This window comes from Cynara cardunculus, assembly GCF_001531365.2.
Source record: "Cynara cardunculus var. scolymus isolate 2C chromosome LG 16, CcrdV1, whole genome shotgun sequence".
NCBI classification, from domain to species: domain Eukaryota; kingdom Viridiplantae; phylum Streptophyta; class Magnoliopsida; order Asterales; family Asteraceae; genus Cynara; species Cynara cardunculus.
This window is the reverse complement of record NC_037543.1, coordinates 11,776,179-11,786,003: the sequence shown is the minus strand read 5'-3', so window position 1 is coordinate 11,786,003 and position 9,825 is coordinate 11,776,179.

Genomic DNA, 9,825 nt, shown 5'->3' with positions numbered 1-9,825 from the left:
CCGTGAGACCACATTTTTACACGTAACCTTCACAGCAAAAACACTGTGAAGGTTTAAAAAAAGTCGAACCTTCACAGCAAAAACACTGTGAAGGTTTTAAAAAGTCACTTTCACAGCATTTTGCTGTGAAGTTTCAAGTGTAAAATGTTGGTCTCACGAGTCTCACGAAAACAGGCTGGTCTCACATGATCCCAAGTCTATATATATATATATATATATATATACATGTATTAATTCAACCTTATCTGAGTTTTTGGACAAGAAAGAAGGTAAACAGTTGAAATTTCATTCTAAAACCATCTTTTTTGGTCTTTTCATGGCTTATGATCTATCAAATTTGTAGTTTTCTTTATTGGTTTTGAGTGTTTATCTTAAAACTCAAGTTTCTTGGTTTTTTGCTTTTTGTGTAAATCGAACACATTTGTGGAGTCGTTTAAATATGTTGGATTTTAAATATATTGGATTTTAAACTGTCATACAATTTTTTTCATCTATAGTCTGTAATTAGAACCATAACTCTTATTTATTCAAATTGTATTAATATGTAAAGACCAAGTGTAACCTATATCATCGTTAAATTTTATTTTATAAAACCAGTGGAGCTTCAAAATCGTTAAAATTCATGGCTCCCGCCGCATTGCGCGAGTATACAACTCTAGTATTATAATAATAACGAACCCGATGAGTGTGTATATATATATATATATATATATATATAACACATCAATATAATCAAATCTTCGATGATGAGAAAATTTTCAAAAGATATTATAATTCGTTTGATTGTTCGGAGAAAGTTTTAATGTTATAACAACGTGGATGTATAAAATTTGAATTATTAAATATTGTAATTGATATATTTATTTTAAACTAATCTTATGCAAATGCAACCATCAACGTTTGGTTAATTAAAGTTTTAAATAAACGTAGCTTAAACGTGCAATTGACATTTATAAACATATTATAGAGAATATTAAATTTTGCAAAGGAGGGAAATTCCCGATTTCCGATGGAGATGGGGAAGGAAACTTGTTCCCCGATGGAGATGGGGATATGAAGTTGGGATTGATATCCCTGACCTCATTACCATCTCTACTTGTAGATGGGGGAGGAATGACGGAGATGAGGTGGGGATGACAAAGATGAATGTCGATGACAACGACAACTAATGTGGAGGATTCACCGGAGTATGGGGGATTAGAAACCTACCAAAGATAGTTGGTTCATATAGCGGGTTGGATATCCAGGTTAATAAAAAAAATGAGGGGGTTCACAATAGAAACTGAGGGAAGAGAGTGGAGACAAGAGTTGTTCTTTTTTCTATTTTCAACATGATCGACCGTCATTCTTAAAAGGAAAAAAAACCTAAAATGCCCCTTATAAATGGATTTGGCCCAAAAAGTCAGTTGGAGAGGCAAGCTAAGTGAAATAATATAATGGTTCTAAACTTAAAGAGAAAACATAAAGTCTTTCAGTGGAATAAAAGTATAAAACTATAAAAAGGTAATCTGTAATGAAAAGAAAGAGTAAGTTACATTTTTAGTCCGTGTAATTTGTTGAAATTTTTTATTTTCATTCTTACGGTTTTAAAATTATAATTTTCATTCTTATGATTTATTATCTTTTTCGTCCTTGTAATTTAAAATTTATTGTTTTTTTCCTATGGTTTACTATTCATTTCTATTTAGTCTTTCATGCTTAAAACAGTATTTTGGATTCAGGAACGAAAATAAAAATGAATTGTAAACCATAGGTATGAAAATTGAAATTTTGAAATAACAGAGACGAAATCTGTAACTTTTAACAAACCACAAGGACTAAAAACATAATTCACTCTAAAAAGAATTGCAGAATTCCAAGAAAAGTTAAAAACCACAAAAGGGTATTTTTGTTTGCAATTTAATGAATTTAATAGAAAAAACAACTTATTCGGTAAGATATATATAATTGTTTGATAGTGACTTAATAATATAGAAAATTATTTATTCAGTAAATTTCTAGGGACAAGCTTTATTCAGAAAGTCAATTTTTTTTCCCCAAACATGTCATTTCCAATATAAAAAACACGTCTATGAAAAAATCCTCCCAAATAAAAACTTTTCTAATCTATGCAGTTAGATTAATCCACACAGACAACTTTATCCATACATGATTTAATGGAAAACCAACCAAACAGCCTTAAGTAGTTGGACACCCGATTTACAATGACATGACCACCACTAGCCGTGAGTAATTGTGGCTGTCTAGTAAATTTCCGTTGTATATCGATATTCCACGGGCCAACATTTATTTGGTAAAGTATGTTTGTGGTTTAGCGACACATTACCGATAGACATAGTCGATGGTACATTCTAGAAGTTGTCGGAAGAATGCCGTCAATAAAGTTCTTCCACCCAAACTGTTTCCGTTAGAATATACCCTTTGATGATGGATGTTACCAACGGATTTGTGCATTGATGATAGTCATATTTTAGTAGTGGCTATATTGTCTTCATGACCCATTGTATATATATGAATTTGCATACATATACTAATGTATATGAATATACGTACCTATATTGTTGTAACTACTAGTTAACGTTGATTGTGGCACACCTAACGCCCCCTATGCACCCGTTGTGCGCACAAAAAACGCACGTAGCTAGCATCAACTTTGTGCCACTCGCTAATCTCTACCAAGGACTTACAACTAAAACTCGCTAAACACTTCTCGCTATTACCATATGTTCGGCTAATGAAATGCATACAAATGCATCATTACGAAGAAATTGATGTGATTTTTGGTCTATGCCACAATCAAACATGGTTGTGACATGCAATAACAATGGTTTCCTGCATTTCTAATTTTGGTATGTTACTGGACAGACTAGCATAAGTAGATTGATGTTGTTGAGTTTGGAGAATATGATTTGGTGGGAATTTTGATCTCAAATGATGAACAGGGGATACGATCACAAAAACAGTAGCACTTATCGTAAATATTGCATTAACTGTGAATTCGAAAACCATAACTGATGCAGTAATGAATACGTACCTTTTTAGCAGTCGATAACGGTGGCGATTCCGGACTCAGGACTGCTCGCAATGGAATTGAGCCACCGACCTGTGACTCAGTTGTGCACAAGTTCCCATGGCGGATCCAGTGGAGAAAAGGACGTTGACGGTGGTGGTTTAATCGAGGAAGATCACCGTTTTCACATGATCGCCTTTGTTTCAATCTCGTTGAAGTGTAGGCCTTATCGGCGGATTTCAGGAGCATGCCTTTAACAAACAATGAAGCCATCTTCTCCCCTTCCCCTGCTCAATTGTATTCAAAATTATGACGCGAAACCAGTAGATCAGCCAGATCGAGATGTCGATAAATCAATTACTCAACGAATCATGTCAAAGCAACTGCCGATTTCGTTGTTTTCATTGACAAAAAAAAACTGCCGATTTCAACAACAATTAGCAGAAAACACAATCACGTTACCTGCAAAATGGAGCAGAAGCAATAGCAGGAGGAGAGAGATCGATCGAGATGACGATTTCTGATTCTATACGGTGAAGATATGAATCAACGAGTGGAGCAAATCAGGAGTCATTATGGGCGTATGGGCGGTTGATGGAGATAACTGAATTTTGCAGGTTTGACCATCATAGGATTCAAATGGTTTACTTGTTGGAGCCTTCGTTTTCATGGAAGACGACAAGCAGTAGATGAATGGCACCCAATCAATCGTCCAAGTTACCGAAAAGTGTCGCCATGAAACATGATCGTCCATAGTTCTTGGCTTCAGGATTGGATATGAGTGTACCATATCACTCTTCGTATATGAAGGCAGAAAACGACATCAATTTTAAATCTATTCTCAAATCGCAAACAAACACTTTTGAGTGTTTGGATAAATAATTCATATCGGTGCCAAACCGGTAATAATGAGTTTTTGAAGAAGTTAAACTATTCCAACTTATAATAAATTGATAAACATTTTTGTAGAAAAACATAAGTCGTTTCAAATAAGCAATCCCAAACACCCTCTTAATTGATATCGATTTTTTCAGTCCGTGTATGGTATTATTGGTTTTGTATCAACTTTAAGTTACATATATAAAAACTTACTATTTTATTTAAATTCAGAGTGGCATTTTAAGTTTCCGGTAACACATTTGATGTTTAAGAGTTCTATTCAAGAAATAAAACTTGAACACATTCAAATGTTCAAACAAAATAGTTAAAATTACAATACTTAATATTCAAAATACATAAAAAAAAAACACAAAAACTATTAAATAACTAAATAAGTCGGTATCATACCAGTAAAGTTACATAATATATAACAATACTATCAAACGACTACCAATTTGATTGGTATGGTTAGTACATATGTTGGTTGGTTCTATTCAGTACAAAATCGCCATCCCTGTCTAAACATAGGTTCATTATAATTAGTTGTGTACCCACGCAATACGGTGGGATGTAAAAGTTTCTTCAAAATTTATTTAATGTTGATATCTCAAATATTTTCAAGATGTGTGCTACCTGTGTATCTATGTTAGATTTCCATCGAAAAGAAATGGTGGTGTTGATAAAAACGAATAGTTTATGTGAAATAATTATACAGATAAACACATTTGTTGTTGTAATCATTTTCGGCATTAACTTCTTCACTTGCAAAAGTATGAAAAAATGTTCAACAGATTCTCCAAAATGAAGAAAGTATGAAATTTTCAAAATTTTGATAACTCGACATAAATATAAAATTGTCATAAACAATTAAACAAAAACCGTTGGATCAAGATTATAGAACAAACAATATGCTCCAAAATGACGTTAATTATACATTGATTTATTTTTTTACATGAATAATATTTTTTTAAAGGAAAAAACACTAAAATTGATGCAATAACGGTACACAATTTTCTCATTGTGGTTGTAGCCGCAAACCCACAAGTTGAAAATCCTACCCTTGGTAAACAGATCGTAAAAAAAAACTGTTAAAAAATAACATTCAATAGAGTTTGAAAAGCAATAGTCATTTTCATGAAAAAGGTATTACCTTATGCATTTAAGGTTGTTTTTAAGACTTTTCTTAAATCTGATTTATAAAGTGGTATGGATAATAAGTTTTTTAACCCATTTTTTATTCATCATAATTGAAATAAAATTAAATATTAATATAACAAAATTTCTAAGTTATGTCAAGTTTTGATGACAAATGTGGACCACGTAACTTAATTCGTAATGAAATTAGACATGATATTGAATGTCAACCGAATAAGATGGCTTGAAGCAATATTATATGAATATATATATATATATATATATATATATGAATATTCAAAATTTCATGATGATTTGTTTGCTAAAAAAAATATAAATATAAAATCAATACAATGAGTTACTTGTGATGAGTATAAGCAAACATTCATATCCATCTGAATTTGTATAACACGGAAATACATACCATCGTATCCGATCCTGAAGTTAAGCCATAAACGTGTTCATCGCAGATCGATCATTGAAAGTGTGCAGATACGAGCTTATTGGCACACACATATTGGCTCTATCCAAAGAAAACACTTACTGGGCAAACCATGGTAAGGCGTTTTGCTTATTGCAGTTGCTTCAAATGGCGGATTTGATCAGATTGAAATTGTCTTAAGAGCTTCAAAGACTGGTGGTACGGATTAAGATCAATCCCATCTACATTTCTACCCACTCTTGCTTTTCAGTATCCCCTGAATATAATACTTATAATTAAAATGTAGCTTCTGAAATTGTACCCACAAACACATCACCAGAAAAACCAAACAAACCCAATATATCTCATCCGGAGGGGGTTAAAGATTTAGGCAGACCTTAGCTATGTACCAACAAACATATCAAAACTGTAAATTGATGTCATTAAGGGTGATTATAGAAGGCTGCTTTAAGGAAGGTGGAAGAGATGGTTAGATGGGAACGAATATGAGCTTTAAAACATGTACATTGTGCAAAAGAATATGTACCTCTTAGTTTTCAACACGTAACTGTTTTACGTGCTTATACATATGGTATAGATAGATTAAATGTACATTTGTTTAAGAATTGGATATAATAAAAGCAGGACCATGGAAATCCCTCAAATAACTTCTTAAAGTGTTTGCAAAACCCAGCTCACAACTAAGCCATGGGTGCTACTGCTAAATGTCATCAACAATTGAGTCACATAAAACCAATAGATAATTGCATTACTGAAAATGTGTTACGTTACCTATCTTTTGTGTAAAGAATGCAGGAAGGCTCATGAAATTGCAAAATGGGACACAGAGAATAAAAGTTTATATACAATCAGCAAACACTCACTTGTTCGAACGAAGAGGACTGATGAATATGACCCAAGGATCACAGTGTAGCTAAGCTGAAAACCTGAGAAATAGAAAAACCTTACAACAGTTATTGCAGCATTAACTTGGAAAAAAGATTAAGCCTTACACCCAGCCATTACAGGCATCAAAGTCACATTCACAAGATCAGAACCACTTTTGATCTTTGATAGAAGACACCAAATTTGACATAACTTTGTATTATGTACACCATTGAGATAATAAAACTAATGTTACTGGATGTTCAGTACTAACCATGGGGAAGAGGAAGGGATCCCATCATAGCCATTTTATCAATTAAAAACTGAGCTAGAAACCCATAAAACTATACAGAGGCAACAATAAAGATGCTGACCTGAGAATAGCAGGGGTGAGCACCCATACACTAACATATAGAATGATTAACAGAAACAAAATTTGAAGTGGAAATCAAAGAACAAAGAAGAAATTAGATGAAAAGGGTACCTCATTGCAAGAAATCCATGGCTCTCCTTTTTCCTCTTTGTAATATGGATGTAGTTATCAAGACCTTTTGAGTATTCCTTCGTCCATCGATGCATTGCACGGGAATCAAGGGGTGTGGGGAGTGGGAAAATTGAAGAGGCATGAGCTGGGGTTTTCAGGCAGGATTCATATATAAACCTAGAAGAAAATAGCCACATGCTGTTAAATCATCAAAAGTCGGGAAAAATATTGGTGTGAGTCCAATAAGAAGAAAAATCAATGTTCCCAACCTGTTCCAAATATTTTGTCTCCAGTTTATCCCGTCATCCAAGCTTCAATCCTTGTTCCTCTTCATTATTACTTGCATATATTATTTTGTGTGATTATAGATCCTAACAATAACCATAATGACATTAGTAACAAATAGGTCAAAATTTTATAGTAGATTGAGAGAACCATAATATATCACATCAAATTTATTCTGAAAATGGCAACATGTTTAACCTACAAGAAACTAAATAGTTAAAAAAAAAGCACATGAATTAGTTTCTGAGTGTCAAGGAAGATGTAAAAAAATTACTAGAAGGCGATTAAATAAATATAATTAGGTTCCTCCTTCGTCGATTTATGGTTCCATGGCGCCACTGATTATTACTCCATTCTAATGGAGATCCAAGATAGGATTGGCTTGGTTTGGTTGATGAAGATCAACGAAAACAGTCCTAAACATGAAACACCTTTGATCTTTGATAGAAGACACCAAATTTGACATAACTTCTATCATTTACACCTTTGAGATAATAAAACTAATGTTACCGGATGTTTAGTACTAATCACGAGGAAGTGGAAGAGATCCCATCATACCCATTTTCTTAATTAAAAAACTGAGCTAGAAACCTATAAAATTATACAGAAGCAGCAAAAAAGATGCTACTAACTGAGAAACAAGTTCAAGTTCAACATCAAAGTCAAAAAATTACATAACACAACACACAAATTGGTCAAAAATTACCAATTTGGTTAAAGTTGGTCAAACTCAAACACCTTCTCTGCAGAAGAAAAAACATAGTTCTTCTCTAAAACCAGTTCTTTTCTACTCAAATTCAATAGAAATCCAAAAGAAATCAACAATTGTTTTTATTAGGAATTAAAAAAAAAAGTGTGAATACAAAACAAACAGAAGTGTGAATCTATGGAAACGAAATCAAAACATATATATATATATATATATATATAGTACGCAAGTGAACAACAAAATAAGAAATCGGACCGATTGTTATTTAGGAAGATGAAATCGAACTCAACTCCAAATCTTTTGCTGAAAGAAAATCAGAAATCGAACTCCACGGATGAATTTGAACCACAAATTGAACTCCAAATCGTTGATGGTTCGTGCCTCGTGGTGCCCAATAGGCAGTGGCTGGTGGTTGGAAAATGGTCGAAAGTTGGATGGGATGATAGGGTTGGGGTGGGGGTATATGGGCAGGATTTGAAACCCTTTCTGATATTGTTGCTTCAAATTTCAGTTTACTTCAAGAGAAAAAGAACTTTGAATTTGAATTTGGGTTCAAAACAGGAAACAAACAAAGTGTCAAACAATTTTGAGAAGACCAAACATATCTTTTTCATGTAAATGTGGCCTACTTAAATCTGAAACTTTGACCAAACAAATGGTATGTTTTAAGCATTTGTACATTGTGCATAATCTTTTATACTTAAGAGATTTTTGAATCTCTTGCATAAATGGATAGTATTTTATGTTTTAAGACTTGTAATTAAGACTTTGATGTAAATGAATATTAAAGTAGTATAAATTAGAGTAAGTTACAGGTTTTGTCCTTGCATTTAGGTGTTTTAAAAGGTTATCGTCTCTTTTTGAAAAATCAACAGAACGTGTCTTTGTGATTGCGTTTTTTAACGAGTTACCTACATGTGGTTGCATTTTTTTAACAAGTTACATACATGTGGTCGCGTTTTTTTAACGAATTACATACATGTGGTTTTAGTTTTTTTAATGAGTTCGGTCACTAAATAAATCAACAACGGGTTATGTGGTCGCATTAAGGACCTTAGATGCAATCATAGGGACACGATTTTTTGAATTTTCAAAAAAAAAAAAAAACAAGTACCGTTAAAAACATATAACCACATGGACGAAACATGTAATATTTACTCTTATAATTTAAGAATTTATATTTTTATATAAAAAATAAATGCAAAGTTTACCTTAACTCTTACTCGGTGTAACAATTAAAAAAAATTTCCAATGTAACGTACGTTTATTTTATTTTCTATTTCATATATATTGTACTTGATAAATGGCTTTCAGTCTAATTGATACCAGTTGATTTTAATGCAACATTTTTTTACGTAAACAAGTATTACACATGATAACGTGTAATTTTCATCATTAATACTTACAAGATCTATTGTTTATCAAGCAAAACATGAAAAAGATGAAGTAATTAATTGAAAACAAAAAAGCATGGTGTTAGAACCCCACTTGTAAAAGTGTAAGGAAGAAGTCTTTTACTCTAGTCATTTAGAACTTAGTCAATTGAAACAGGCTGGACCAAGAGCTCTTATGCAGAAGATACTAAGAGACAGAGCTCTTATTCAAAGAGCTAAGCGTCTCACATACAGAGTATGTGCTCAACCCAGAGGAAGATCAAGGCTTAAGCGTCGAAAAACTTAAGTACTTGATCTAGAGCTACATTCAAGGCACAGATCCTCTACACAATACATATAGAGCCTCTGAGTCTCCTACTCCCATGGTTTGCGCACAAGTGGTTCAGACTTAGCTCCAAGACTTCTAACAGAATCTGCCACGTATACTCAAGTCGTTCCACTTTCCAAGGAACGTGAAGGCTGAGGACGTTGAACAAGAATTCAGAGTTTGAAGTCTGGACATATAAAAGGAGTCATCCTCCTCATGTTAAAATTACCTGTTAGATTGCCAAATTAGATTATGCTCCATTATAGAGAATTCTTGTGAAAGTACTGTTAGATTGAGAGTTTACTGTTTTACTCGAA